Source organism: Primulina tabacum, chromosome 15, assembly GCF_025594145.1.
Source record: "Primulina tabacum isolate GXHZ01 chromosome 15, ASM2559414v2, whole genome shotgun sequence".
Classification (NCBI taxonomy): Eukaryota; Viridiplantae; Streptophyta; class Magnoliopsida; order Lamiales; family Gesneriaceae; genus Primulina; species Primulina tabacum.
This window is the reverse complement of record NC_134564.1, coordinates 2,987,329-3,001,452: the sequence shown is the minus strand read 5'-3', so window position 1 is coordinate 3,001,452 and position 14,124 is coordinate 2,987,329. Positions and strand designations below refer to the sequence as shown.

At 34.1% G+C, this 14,124-nt stretch overlaps 1 pseudogene; it reads right to left on the bottom strand.

Annotated features, from left to right (window-relative positions):
* Window positions 1-6,071: 6,071 nt before the first annotated feature.
* LOC142525786 (vacuolar-sorting receptor 3-like) lies at window positions 6,072-13,168 on the bottom strand (annotated as a pseudogene).
* Window positions 13,169-14,124: the final 956 nt, after the last annotated feature.

Genomic DNA, 14,124 nt, shown 5'->3' with positions numbered 1-14,124 from the left:
TATATCAATTAAAAAGCATAACAATATTATTAGCTACAAGAAAAAAAATTAACAATTCCTTGAAAGACTTCATTTGGTATAGGCATTACAAAAAACAGAAATAAATGGATGTCAATTTTAACATAATCATATACTCCAAGAATTGTACCAAAGAAAATTTTATACAATGATACCCAATTGTCACTGACTTTATTTAACAAAAGAAGTTGTAAACAAAGTTTGCTTCTTCTCTCATGTTAGGTTTAAACATATATTTTTATATTTAACAAATGTAAAAATATTCATATTTAACAAATGTAAACTTCTCCAGCAGCAATGCATTATGCAACTCTTCGGATCTTGAATCTTCCCTTCCAATCTTTTTTATTTTATATTATTTATTTATATTCCTTAAATACGTCCAGAAAAAAGTTATGGGTATATTTCCACTTTTTGAAGGATATATATATATATATATATATATATATATATATATATATATATATCGCTAACAACTCAGTCACGGACTCACGGCTCAAGAATCCCAAAAGCCAAAAACACCGGACGATACAATTTGTCAATTTCTGGGAACGGAACAAATATATCGAAGAACGGAACAAAATATTGAAGAATATTCAAATTTCAAATTATATGTTCAATAAAAGTTTTTGAGAACAAACCCAAACAGAGATTGCTTTAATAAAACTCAGTTTGTTCACTGGACGGCTGGACGAGAAGCAGATTAGCGGAGAAGGCCGAAGGGTTTCACTTGGATGCTTGAGTGAGAAGCGGCGAAGGATACACTTGACGAGAAGAGAAATTGAGAATTAAGAAATGAGAAGCCGACAACAAGTCAACAACAAGGGTTATTGGGTTAATACTTAGATGATTAAATTGGGTTGGGCTTTATTTTAATGAGAAAGCCTGGACAGAGTCACAAAAGTTGTGCAAAATGTAAAAAAAAAAATTTAAAAAAATGGTGGGTCGGGTGGTTCGGGTGGGTTCGGGTCACCGGGTGACCTGATATTTTTTTCAGGTCAACCCGGGTCAACCCGAACCCACCCAGAAATTATTTTTTTTACGGGTTTGTAATCGGGTCTGACCCGTTTCGACCCGAACCCGAAAATCATAAACCCAAACCCGATATTTTTCGTGTCGTCCCGAGTCGGGTTCATTTTTGACACCCCTAAGCTTTTCCTAGTGAGGTTTTTAACGAGACAATATAAAAAAACACGTAATGAAAACAATCATTATATCATCATCATCATCATACGGGGGAGTGTTGAAAATAAAAGTTGTAAATATTGAAAATTAATGTGTGATGATGTATGTAATGATGTATTTATTTTTGGATTATTTCCAAAAAAAATTTATAAATAGGTCTCTCAACTTGTGAAGAAAAAACATAATTGAGTGGAGAAAATTTTATAAAGATTTTGTGAGTTTAAAATTTTTAATTTTTATCGTAATTTTATTTTTAACAATTAATTCTTTTTTCCAAGACAATTAAGTCTTTTCGAATCATGTGGTTTCTTATATATGAAACATTGTGCTTTATAATTTATTTCTACTTTTTTAAAACTAATTTTTTATATAAAAACATTTGCGTCCCATGTCGCTAGGATCGGGACATGATGATTTTAATATCTAAAATGTAATTTAATGTGAATATCTTACCTATTACACTTATGCATAACGTGTATTTTATGTTGAGCAAAAAAAAATACTGAAATATAATTTTCCACCTTTGAGTTTACAATATTTTTATTATATAAAATAATTGGGGTGGAATTAATGTAATTATAATCTCCTTTGAATGTGTAATTTTTGGTCTAGACTCCTAACTTCCCTAAACCACAATTTGAAATCGAGTTGGATTACAAGAAACACTCGATATAAATCTTCTTCTTCATTTGATGATATGTAATCCTTTTCCAAATTAACTTAATTAATAATATATCAATCAAACATTTAAATTTCTAACATTCCCTTTACATTCATTTAAAAAACAACTTCCGTTTTTCAAAAAAAATATTGGGTGCAATAATTGTCCTTACTTGGTAGAACGATCAAACCGTGGTGTTTGAGCTGCTGTGTGGTTTAGAAGATTTGAGTTGCACTATTACCACCAACTATAACTTTTGGTAAAAGCGGCAAACGCTCGATCCTACAATTGGTATCAGAGCCAAGGGCACGGGTTCGATTCCATTGCTTGCAAGGAGTGCAATTATTGAGAGGGAGGTTGTTGGGTGCAATAATTGTCCTTGCTTGGTAGAGCGATCGAACCGTGGTGCTTGAGCTGCTGTGCGGTTTAAAAGATTTGAGTTGCACCATTAACACCAGCTATAGCTTATGATAAAAGCGGCAAGCGCTCGATCCTACAAAAAAAACACGTAATGTAATCCATAACAAATAGATATCATTTTCAAAATTTTCTTTTGCAAATAAATAATAATTTCTAAGCAACAGACATCATATAGATTTTTGGAAAAATCATGCTATTCAAATTAGTCATATATCAGCCCCACTTGAAATAAGTGTCGGCAGAAAAAAGTTGGTGGCACACACCAATAAATGAGGTGGGAACACATTGTGTTAGACAGAAATTCAAAGAACATGTTTTGTAGCAAATTTGAAATGTTCATACGGAAGACGTGTTTTATATGCGTTTTCACACGAACAAGCTCTCTTTCATTCAGAAATCATCACTTCATTGAGTTCTCTGTCATCTTATAGCATTTGAGTGAAGCAGAGATGATGAAAATGTCTCGAATAATTTACATTAACAGTGGGAGGTTTGATGTTCACCATGATCTGTACAAGATCGGACATTGCTCAAACAGTGGGAGCAGTTAGTCGGTATATGACAAATCCTGGAAGAGAGCATTTGAGTACTGTTAAGAGAATCCTTAGATATATTAAGGGTACCTCAAATGATGTATTATGATATGAAGGATTATATTTTACACTCAGGGGCTATGTCGATTCAGATTATGCATGTGATCCTGATAAGAGGAAATATAATACTGGTTATGTGTTTACACTTATAGAGGAGCATCAAGCTGGGTTTCAAAACTACAAACAATTGTAGCATTATCTACAACAGAAGCAGAATACATAGCAGCTACTCAAGCTTGCAATGAAGCAATATGGATTAAAATGTTATTGGAGGAAATCAGGCACAAATAAGAGAATGTTTCTTTGTTTTGTGACAGTCAGAGTGTCTTACACATCGCAAAGAGTCCAACATTTCATTTCAGGACTAAATACATTGGAGTCCAATTTAACTTTGTTAGAGAAATAGTAGAGGACTGAAGTGTGGATATGCAAAAGATTCATACAAAAGGTAACATACCTGATGTTTTAACTAAGCCAGTGAACATTGAAAAGTTTGAGTTGTGTAGATCATCAAGTGGTCTAACGGAAACATAAACAGTAAGGAATGATAAGATTGAAAATATGTGTGGAGATGTGTTTGATTAACAATCAAATCTCCAAGTGGGAGAAATGTCGGCAAAAGAAGGTTGATGGCTGACAATCAATAAATGAGGTGAGAACACATTGTGTTAGGCAGAAATTCAAAGAACATGTTTTGCAGCAAATTTGAAATGTTCAGACGGGAGATGCATTTTATACGCGTTTTCACACGAATGCAGAGGTCGATCTCCTTCTCCTCATTCCGAAATCATCCCTTCATCGAGTTCTTTCTCATCTTATAGCATTTGAGTGCTTAGTTCTATAATATTTGTGATGTATTTGTTCTCTTGTATTAAGATAGTGTTTTTCTTTTTGAAAACTCAGTGATATAGTTTGTACACCATAAAATATTATAGTGAAATTCTTTTCATCGTATCTGTGCTTTTATTTTAATAATTTTTAAGAGATTTCCACGTAAATCTCGGTGTCCAATTTTATTTTTTATTTTCATATTATTATCTCAAGTTGCCGTACGTGATACCACTAATAAGAACCACAACTACTGTTTTATTTTGTAATATCCCAACCTTTTAGCATTTTATTATTCATAATATTATTTTTGGTTGGGTGTTTAGAAAATATGTTTATTGGATTGGTTATTATATGTTCATTGTTTATGGTTATTGTTTTGGTATTATGTTCATAGTTGGTGATGATTATGGAAATGAATGGGTAGAATAGAAAGTTGATCTTGAGCCAAATAGGAAATAGAAGTGCAGAAACGGTATGAAAAATGTGACAGTAGTTGTGGTTTTTAGTATAATATTTTGTATATTAATCCAATTGACGTGAGGCCACTTTCCATTAGAAAGATAATATATAAGGCTATAACTTTCATGTTTTGAGTTTTGTTCAAATCATTAGGAAATACGAGCCAAAAGTGGCCCGAAGTGTGTCGTGTGTATCGTTGTTTCTGCACTGACACATGTTGGGAGAATGAGCATAACTTTTTACTCAGACCTTCAAATGACATGAGGCTAATTGGAGATGCAAGAAAAAAAACAGGGCTACAACTTTCATGTGTACCACTTTAGCTAATTCGTAAGAAAAAATATAGTTTTGGCCCCTTGGACAGTGGGTACACGGACCCATACAGGGTCCGGTTCTTGCCAAGCAAAATGTGTGATTTCTAGTGTGTACATGGACCCAAACACGGAGGGGGGCACGGGGATCCGTGTCTATGGCATAGAAAACACGTTTTTGGTGCATTAGAAGGCTTGTAAGCATGTTTCTAGACTCTTCTAACCATTTCTCTTTCTTTCATTCTCCTTGGATTGTTCCTAGCTCTATGGCATAGAAAACACGTTTTTGGTGCATTAGAAGGCTTGTAAGCATGTTTCTAGACTCTTCTAACCATTTCTCTTTCTTTCATTCTCCTTGGATTGTTCCTAGCTTTCTCCCTCAAAGATTTTCTCTCCTTCAATTCTCCACTTCAAGGTCAAGGATTTAGTGAATTCCTTAATTTTTCCTACTAAGTTTTCTAAGCTCCAAGGTAAGGCTTCTTTATTTTTAGGAGTTGGAAGGGTTTGAAATATTAAGGGTTAAGTTGGGTTCATTGATTCATTGGATTATTGGTGATGATTTATGGTTATTATTGTTGTATGATTCATTCAAGATCATCAAAGCCATCATAATGCTTGTGGGTTGTAAGTAGAAGCTTTCCCTTTCAAATGCTCACATGATATATATGTATATAAGCCATGTTTATTGATGTCTAGCTCCTTCCATTGTTATATTGTTGATGTAAGTATTGTTATTTGTTCATTGATCCAAGAATACCATTGAATTCATTGATAAGGAGCTAGTGTACTCTATTGTTGCCTACCAAGTATTTGTTAAATTGCTTCAATAAAATTTCTCATGATCAAAGCCAAGGAAGTGATAGTTAATTCATGCATGTTATTGGCCAATTTCATGATTATGAGTATCTCTTACAGTTTTGATATATATATTTATATCAAAGAGATACTCTTCACAGGTCACAAGTCACAAAATTATCATTTCCTTTCTTCTAATTCATGCTATGAAATATCATCTATATTGTTTTGTTATCTATTGTTCATTGAAGATGGTATTATTCATTGTTCATTATCATTGCTATAGCCATGTTTCAAGCTAAGCTATATATACGTACTTGTTATGTATAGCTTCTTACTTACTGAGTTTTATCTCATTCCAGTTAACGTCATGTGATGCAGGTGATAAAAAGGAAAAATATGGATTGTCCGAGGCTTAAGAAGTCATATGGCTAATGAAAGAGAAAAAACTTTTGAATTGTATCACTTTTGTTGGGATATTGAACGTTAATAATGTTAGATACTTGATATTTTGTATTAAATGAATTGCATGTTGATGATTCTTTTGATTATATCTGATAATATTTTGAAAGTTGTCATTGTTTTTATTGATGAAAAAGTTTAAAAATCTTTTATGAAAACAATATTTTATGTTTTTTTTTCATTGTAATGCTTCCGCATATGTTATTTATTTAAACTAAATATTATAGGACTGGGTTGTTTCATATTTATTCGCAGTTTTATGCCTTAACGTTAGAGAAATGTCTAGAAAATAAGATGCAAGCCCCTAACTTTATCTGCCAAAACATAAACATCGGACATTCTAAAAGTCCCAAATCTTTATTGCATGGATAGAAAAAAAGTTCCATGTGACACTGACGGGCATGCACTTTCACAACCATTCACAGATAACAATTATTTGAATACAGAGTTTTGCCCCGACGAACAAAGTTCAACTCTAACTACATTCAGGATACAGAGAGTCGCGAGGAAAATATACACTCTTTCAACCACCAAACCTTTTCTCAGATTCCTTTGACAGTCCCGACGCAGCTACATCGTAAAACAGACATAAGGACAGTTCTAACTTCACTTATCTACCTTCCAAAACCATTGTTGGAGGCAGAATGTTGCCCGGACCAGTCCTCACGCCACCCTTGTGAAGCACAAGGGTCGAGCTTAATCTCAAGCATGATCTTGTGAGTGATTTGGAACATCATGTTGACTATCTAGAGGCATGTATTGCGCCATTATAGCCCTTATCTCCGAGTCCATGTATGACTGGAAATATAACCATGGAAAAAGAATTCAAGACTACAATTTTACAATATTGCCAAGATAGTAGAGAAATATGCTGGCATTGATGATGAAGGAACCACAAAATATACATTAAAATTGATGAAGTAATATAAAAGGAGCTTTATATTTAGTTTTGAAGGTTAGGTATGGATCAAGGGTTGGAAGCAAACGATGTCAGATGACCCCAAAAAAAAAATGAACCAAAAATTAAAACAGGTGGAGTTGGCTCGCACACAACCACATCCACTGTGCAAACGTCAAGTTATTATACATCAAATTATTTCATTCACTTAATCTACAGAATGTTTTAGCAATGGTATACCCTATCTAGATGACATGCCATGTTTATAGTAAAAAAATCCATAGATCTTGGGACAAGTAAAGCTGAATATGTTTTCATATCCCTAAAAAAATAGTTTCTCAAACCAAGATAATACACTTTCAAATTTCAAATAACATACCTATAATATTGAAAAACTAAATAACCGGGCATATTCTTTCATAACATGATATAACGGCAGAAAATATTGTCCTCAAAAGAACAAAATAAAATGCAATTTCTCCGATTCATTTTCCATAAACAAGTTCTCGAAAAATATTTTCCAAAAACAAAACCAGATATAGGCAAAGATATTCAACAAAAATATCACCTGAGTGTCAGAATACCAGGACAAGCATTAATGCATATGTATGCATAGAAACTTACCCTCAATCTATGTCTGTACACGAGATATGCTCCACCACAAATGATAGCCAATCCAATCAAAACAACCCAAACAGCAACCCAAGAAGACTTCACATAAGAAGCCCCCTTACCTGCAGAAGAACAAGAATAAAAATTAGTCGAAGACTACAAAAGGAGACCAAGTACATACAAAGTAACAACAATTTGTAATAAACTAACTTATGCAAGTATCATGGTCCCACATATATAACAAGTCCCCGCTACAAGTGCAATCATAACTGCCCCACGTATTCTTGCAGTTGCATTCAGGGCATTGACAGGCTTTCTTCTCCTTACATTCATCAATATCTGTACGTCAAAGGAAAGAACGCACGGGAAAACGTCAAACTAGGAACAACATATAATCGCACAAGAATCCAACTCCTCATTTGGTCACACACTATCGGAAAAATACAGCTCATATCGCTGAACAAAGTAATAATTGGTGGTAACATGGAACTTGAAAAACCGAGCATCTAGTTTTGATCTTGTGCCACATAGGCAGCCATACAGTAATCTAAAATCAATTGTTGTTCCGCATCAACTTGATATTAATAGGTATTTGACAAATGATATTGACTTTGATGCTTCTTGTAATATCTAACACCTGATGCTCTACCAAATATTAACAATATAACTCGAAGCTTTTAACAACAATTCAAGTGCCACATTTAGATCACTATAGAGCATATGTAACCACACAGTTCAGTGAAGATAGGTAATTATTGCTCTCCAACAATATTAATTGACAATTTCACAATTATCAACAATGCTGCCAAGGCAATGGGCTCATCATTATATAAAAAATCTGTACAAGAAAAAGTTTGATGACTTTGCACAACATGTTGATACAATGAACCTCAAACAGCAAGAAACAAGGGAAAAGTTTGATTGCTCCATCAAAACAGATTTACTTAAGACATTGGTTGTACTCAAAAGCCAAAACATGGAATAACTGTGATTGTGATAACAGCAAGGCTGACATGCAGATGCTCTGAAAAAAATGGAAAAATGGGTTTTACAGAGTATAATAAATAAAGAGTTAATAATGTACAATAATAAAGAATACTGCTAGAAAAAACACACCAGTAAATTTTTTAGCTGTAATTTAGTAGTATGAACATATATTAGGTGCTGTGGATTCACCCATTGGAAAGTGCAACATTTGCACTTTTATTATGTCTTAATTGATACTTACGTTAACGTTTAAGAGCAGTTTTATGTGTTTTTGGTAGTTGTTTGTGTTGTTTGTAGGAATCAAAGCTTATGCAATTATTTTGAGACCAAGGAGTGAAATGGAAGGAAAATGATGAGTTGATGAACAGCGCCTCCGCGCCTAAAAGCCAGCGCGAGGCAAAGCTGAGAGTTTAGGCAGAGAGAGAAAGGTCGCGATGGGGCGCGCTGCTGGGATGAAATCAGACGCACAGATCAGAAAAAGCAGCGCCCCAGCGCCACATTATAAGCTCTCTCGTGCCGCACATTACAGCACCCCAGCGCCCCATTTCCTGGGGGGCCGCGCTGCGGAGACTAGACAACACACTCGGGAAAGAAAGTAAGAAATATTATAAAACAGAGAAATTTATGATATAGAAATCGAAAGAATTAACCATAGTGGATAGTCATGTAAAATCGAACTTATAGCATTTGTCTCTCACTGATTCTTATCAATATTAATCTTGTCTGCCGTTTATCATTTTCTACAAATTTTAGTTTATATTATAAATTTCATATTTGATTTTCTAGATAAAATTAAGATTATTTTAATTACAGTACTTAGTATAAGATTAAATTATTATTTCTCTGTGAGACGATATTCGTATTTATTTCAGTACTAAAACTTGATACCACATACTTGCGGTAAGACATCACACAACACGCATTCATGAAAGATTGATCGTGCAACAGGTGTAGCGTCGCTACCATTTTAATCAGCCGTCGGGTAGGGTTAAACTAAATTTAAGAGTAACACACGACGCCAAAGTATCCACCTAAGAAGAAAACTTGGTTAATGGCTCGACAAGTAATGAAAAGGAAATAATATTCTGGTAAAAATGTAGATATAAAAGTGTGATGCATGAGGTTTCCTTACCTATACAACTTTTAACACCTGTCTCCTTTAAATCCAGGCGGACAAGAGCACTTCCCTTCATCATAATCCTTTTGGCAAAATTTATTTATTTGAATAAAATATTCCATGACATCCATATATTGGATTAGAAAAAAGACCGAAACAAAAGTAATGAAATCACCAACCACACAAGCTGAGAAAACGATTCCATTTCTGTTTTCGTTCCAACAGCCTCCATGGCTGATTTGGCATCGCCCAGGACCAGTTGCTGCGTATGGAAAAAAATATTTCATTCACATAGTCCAACAATATTACATTGCAATGTTTATGCAAGTGTCCAATTATATCATGTGAAACAAATATCACGGGGTTCATATTTGGAGCTATTATGTTGAACATCTATTATTCAGTACTCAGAAATTTTTTCTTCTATTTCAGTTGCACCAGAAGTTAACATAAAACATAACACAAATATAACACGGGTCACCACTTCATGGAGAATTTCCAATACAGCTTGAAAAGTTTCAAATAAAATAGATTAATCAAATGATTTTTGTGTGTGTGTGCGCGCGCGCACGCAAATGCCTACTTCTATCACAAATTTTTCTGATAAAGTGATAGACACCACTTGTTACATTCAAATGAAAAAACCAAATTTATTTACAAACCTGTGCAAGAGTTGTAACCATCTCCCTTAAACTGCACGCCGTTAACCACAGGGCATTCACACACTCTTCCTCGAAACGTATCCTAAATCCACATACACAAATACTTTCAAAAGTTAATATAAGCGGGAGGTAAGAATCATAAAATTATACTGAAACACCTTGCAAGCTGTAAGATTAGCAGCCCTGTCCTGCCAGCAGCCACCATTATTTTCCAAGCATTCATTTGTTTCCACATCTGCAGTCAAGAAAGTAGAAACTATCCTATAATGCATGATTTTATTAATCATTTACCAATCAATCATTGGATTAACTCTATAAATAACTTATCACGGTATTAAAAATAATTAAAAAAAAATAACTTACCACCACTCAAACAAACAGAAGGTTCAGTAGTTTCTTCAAAACCTGAGCATAAAGCTTTTAACACAGCACCTTTCTCCAATTTACCTGAAAGCCAACACATTAAAGACTAGTATTTAGCCTGCTTAATGAAAATTATGAAAGTCAAAAATTGACCTCGATATTGCCGATTATTCACAACTACTGTAGGCAATATGGTTACATCACCACGAGATCCTTTCCCAACCTGCAGATAAATTACTTTTCAGACATTTTACATGAGCATAATCTCATAGGAGCGTAACAAGGACAAACAGAACAGCAATCCGCAATGATTCAAAATCTTGATTACAAAACTCACTTGAGCATCCTGCTCCTCTTTCAAAACAGCATTGTCCGAATCATCCTCGGTTACCCATGCATTTTTCGATTTTTTTCAGATCAAGCCCTGATATGCCAGTCACAATGGAACACAATTATCAGAAACAATGCCAGACCGAAACAAGTTACAAGTTACAACTAAAGACATGAAAAGTTACCTAATGATTTGATAACACCATCAGCACATTCTTTATTGTATTTCTTCTCCTTCATGGGGCATCTAATTTTGAAATCAGTAACATAGTCCCACCAGATCCATGACTTTTGGGCCTCTTTTGCCACTCTAAATACACATAACTGTCTCAAGTTTTCAAGAACAACGTCTTTTCCTTCATAACCAGAGCTAAAATCTTCTTCGGGGTCTGGAGAACAATATCGTCCGTGGTTGATGCATTGAGACTTGCATTGCTTGCTTACAGTGAATGCATGAGGACAGAACCAAGTTATATAATGAGGTGTAAATTGAGTATAACCACCTTTCTCGAGAATCTGAGCTGCGCCCTTAAAATCTTTTACAAATTCCATCAACATGTCACATTTAACTCCACACTCATCGTTGCTGTTACTCCACAGTTCATATTCAACTCGATCATCTGGATGTGGAACAGCTTCTCTCCAATCAAGCTTCAAATTCACCATATCACCACCATCGATTGCTTTCTTTAACCTTTCACCAAAATTTTTACTAATCAGTGCAGATGGTATTGTTATGTTCTCAATATATTTTCCAGATGCAACATCTTCTTCAGGTGAGTCCATAGTTATCAATGGTTCATCAACATCATCGGTAACTAGAACTGCAGCTGCACCGGAATTTTGAGCATTCCAAACCTTTAAAGCAAAAAAACATTCTGCAGTGCAACAGATATTTATTAAAAATTTGTGAAAATTATGTCCATAGAAACATATAAAACAACATTCATATTTCCAAGACAAAGGAACTTGGCAGCAAATTACAGGTAATTACTATAAAAATTTTCAATGTAAAAGCAATACTCAACTTCATCAATAAACAAAACCAACTTGAAAACAAATAAAATCCCATTTATGAACAAATGGATAAAGAGGAATAAACAACCTACCGAACCTTATTTAAAGAAGAAATACTTCAGAAAGAGCTTCTAAAATTTATGTTTCACAAGTAACACAGAAATGTGGGGCAACTCTAACAAATTGTTCATTTCAACCAAAGTCTTAATAATGCTATCCCCTACTATATCCTAAACTATATTTAAATGAATTTTATCTTCTTTTATCATTGCTAACCAGTCTTCTTTTATCTCCCTCTTCCTTGGTTAATGTGCGTATTCCTCATGGTCTCACATTGCCTAAGCGAGGCATTTATTGGTCGCCTAAGTACATGCGTGTACCATCCTAAACTATGATAAATATTTTTATCTAAACAAATTAATTCAAAAATTAAAAATGTCCCTAGAATTAATCCATCAATCTCAGCTAATTTTTCAGAATCCAAATTGCTCCTCGTACTCCATAATTCGGAAAAGGAGTCCTATCAAACCATTGGCTTCAAAAAGTAACTGAATCAACTGCTTAAACAAAATTAGGAAAGCTAATCACATATGTCAATCTAAATGATTAATTCAAGGGCTGATAGCATATCCTTGAGCTAAAAGATCTGACGTTAAGCAAATATGAAACTCCAATGAAAAGGTAGAACAAACTTAATTGTTTGTAACATGAAAACCGGATTACTCTATGCTACACCTGGAATAAACTAACCCCGTGAAACCCAAGAGCCAGAATGTGACACTACGCACACCTGGAATTCACAACCCTCGAGGATTTTGCCAAAAATAGGCCAACACTGTCTCAGGAGAGAACTCTTTCACTAATCTTCAAAAGGGAAACAATCTACCTCAACCCAAAACGAACAGTTCCAAATTCAACCACCATGTAGCCAACTAAGCATAAAAAGGGAAAAAATCATATTAAACCTCAACCCATAACCACATCATACAATGATTCACATAAGAGAATCGTACCCAGAGAGTATTTTAGAAATTATTAAATTTTAGCTCAAATTAACTAAATCCACAAAACGGGAATCTCTAAAACTCCATGCACCTCCACGATCAACAAGAACAAAGGTAGGTAAAGCTCCAGGCTTGCCCTTGAAAGAAACCCCAGAATCTCCGAACGGTTTGCACCCATCCTTATTGTCCTTCGAATACACCACAGTTCCACCCATGCTTCCACCGTACTGCGGAATCCCAAAGTTGCCGATCGCACTGTCATACGTACCCTTTAAGTTTTCGGGTGACGTCACCCTCAAACTGTTCTTCTCCACCACGAACGGACCCACAACTAATTCCGTGAAAATCAGGAGCAAAAACCCAAGGAAGAGTGCGCTTTTTAATCTTTGGAACAACCCATTTACCAAGAATTCCAGAAGAAGCAATAAAACCTGAAATTTGTTAAATTATCTGTAAAAATTGGGGGCTTCGTTCTCACTTCTCCGGAGCTCCTGCAATAAATATCAGGAACACACGCATTGAATGCGTTATCCAGTGCGTGAGATGTCGGTTGTGGAGCTTGAAGACTATGCAAATGTCAAATGGAAAACAGTGAAAGATTTGAGTTTCGCGATTTGAACTTTTGTCTAAACAGTAACTGCAGTAACTTGGAAACCTCTACCTCAAATGCTTTCATTTGATACAAAGATTTACAGCTTAGTTAACTACCACATATCATATTTTCAAAAAATAAAAATAAAAAATTACGTCCATGAACATGCCGCAGCTCCTTTTAGAAGTGTAACGACTAAACTCTAGATTAGGGATGTAAACGAATTGATATGGTTTGTAAATTGTTCGACTCGTTAAAAAAATATTTGATTTATATTCGAAATTATCAAATTCGAGTCGAACATGTTTAAATTTTTTTCGAACTGAATTTGAGTTCAATTATTTTATTTGATATTCTGCGTTCTGGTGAAATAAATTTTTTTTAATTTTTTATTTGGAGATTAATGATTGGTCCTGTGTCGTCATTCAGATATTTGGAGATATTAATTAATTTGTGCATATCCGTTAGCCTCTCGATTTGTTATTATTTTTTACTAGAAAATTTATTTAATTACACATTATTCACGTGGCATATGATTTCACTTTCTACTGGAAAATTATTATTATCAGGGACGTGGCACACATATTTTATTTATATAATATAATATGTAAATATTATTTATTGTTTATTTATAATCTATTTTTATTTTTCAAATAATTGTTTTAATATAATTTTTAATGTTTAAATAATAATTAAATACGTTAAAAGTGATTTATCAAATATGTAAGAATTAGATGAGAGAAATAACGAGAATGATTTATGATATGTGTTGAAAAATATGATAAAATTGAAAAAAAATTTGGTGTG